Genomic DNA, 1,831 nt, shown 5'->3' with positions numbered 1-1,831 from the left:
GACAAGAAAAGTCTCAGCAAACTAAATAAATCCATAACGTAACTCACGCCAGGGGGGGAAAGTTATTTCGGCAGGAGCTGAGAGCCGAACCTGACTTTCCTAATCGGGGTTGATTCAGTTTGCGTCCAGCCCGTCCCCCCTGTGCTCCCCCCAGCACTATAAAATTGCATTTTACATTTTAATTGTAATAAGTGGATCTGTAATAAGCCACGTTGTGTGGGCGGGTTTGTTTGTTTGATGGTTTTAAGCAAACCGCATAAAAGGCCAGGGCACACCACTGCTGCTGCTATTGTTACCCTGGGCTCCTTACTCCTGAGGGCTGCAGAATGGAGGTGGAAAGTTGTGTAAAAGCCACGTTAGGATTTCAGGATCTCCTCCTCCACAGCTCTATCAAGCAACATTTTTTTTAAAGTAAGATCGCACAGGGTTGAATTTGGAGGAGGAGGGGGTGTGTGGGGAGGGAGATAAGATGAAATGATGAATGATGTTAACTTTTGACTGTAGGAGTCATGATAGAGTTGAGTGAAGCTGCACGGAAATACTGTCATTTAATCCCAGAGCTACTGAAGTCCCTTCATCAAACATTTTGATGCTGAAATTATACTGCTATAAAAGCGTCCGGCTACTTTAAAGCATCCTACAGCAAGATGTAGATATTATGTATTAGGGACTGATGTAAAACTTTAAAAATAAATAACCGCACAATCATGAAAATATCAGTCGGATTATATCTCCCGAGAAAAAAAAACTATCAGTAAAATTGTAGCTCCTGCATTCACTAAAGGAGAATAGACAGCATGTGCATGTTTGTGTGAAATGCCAAAAAGAGCAGCCTTAAGCTTGACCTACTGCAATCTGCACTGAGCTCCTCAGACAATAGACAAGTTCAAATGTCAAAAAATCTAATAATAAAAAACAGAGCTGCCAAACTGCACGAACTGTTTTCTGGTGTACCACAATTATTCACCCTCCTCTCCACTAAGAGGACTGCCAGTCCTGTGCGTGGAAAAGAAAATCTATGTAATGCATATGGATCCTTTAAAAAAAATGTGAAACGAGATTGAGATGGCAAGCACGCAAATCAGAATGATATCATGTCTAATAAAAGCCAGGGCTAGGGTTTTCACAGTCTTTTTAAAATGCTATGACTTGTAAATCCTTTTTATGTTGCTACATGCACAATTATTCATATAAATAAAATCTACATGTTCAAGAAGCTAGGTTGTAACTATATATCCCTGTGATTTTAAGGTAGGGGTGGGAACATTAAGGTTTCCATCATATGCAATGTGTCTACCGTGAACTCAAGTCAACAGATAGATTGTTCCATTCATTTGGCAACTTTCATTACTGTACGTGGTGGGTGCACCCCAAGTACAATGGGTTGTATAATATCAGAATTATGCAGCTCAAAAAGTACCTATATTTTAAACTCGTATCTCGATTTGCATGTGTAGCACTGCATTGTATTTCTAATTTATTACAGAATCAGGAATGTTTTTGTTATCCCCAAAAACAATAAATAAGGTCCAGACTGAAGACTTCATAATAAAACGGAGGGATAAATGATTAGGCTGTCTATTGTGTTTATCGTTATTACTGTAAGCCTTTAAAAGTAATATGGATATTTTCCTATTTTCCTCAGATTGCTTAGCGCAATATTCCTAGTTCAGCTATCAACATGCTCATAAGAACTGTGAACTACAATATGGGTAAGCTTTAAAGACATAGCAAATCACGTTGGCCAAGAAAGCTACATATCTGGAATCCAGACAACTCTATGTTTTCATCTGACTGCTGTATTACAAAGGAATGCGTTTCGCCTATAGCA

General features: G+C 39.0%; 1 long non-coding RNA gene across 1 annotated transcript in view; it reads left to right on the top strand.

Moving 5' to 3' along the window:
• Positions 1 to 1,831, top strand: part of LOC109302867 — a 102,783-nt gene extending 100,952 nt beyond the window's left edge. The window contains exon 8 of the long non-coding RNA XR_002098950.1: positions 1,646 to 1,831. This is a non-coding gene — a long non-coding RNA (uncharacterized LOC109302867). The remainder of the gene's footprint in view (positions 1 to 1,645) is intronic.

This window comes from Gavialis gangeticus, unplaced genomic scaffold, assembly GCF_001723915.1.
Source record: "Gavialis gangeticus isolate Ggan-Ray unplaced genomic scaffold, GavGan_comp1, whole genome shotgun sequence".
NCBI classification, from domain to species: Eukaryota; Metazoa; Chordata; order Crocodylia; family Gavialidae; genus Gavialis; species Gavialis gangeticus.
Note: the sequence above shows the minus strand (reverse complement) of the source record. Positions and strands in the feature narration are given on the sequence as shown.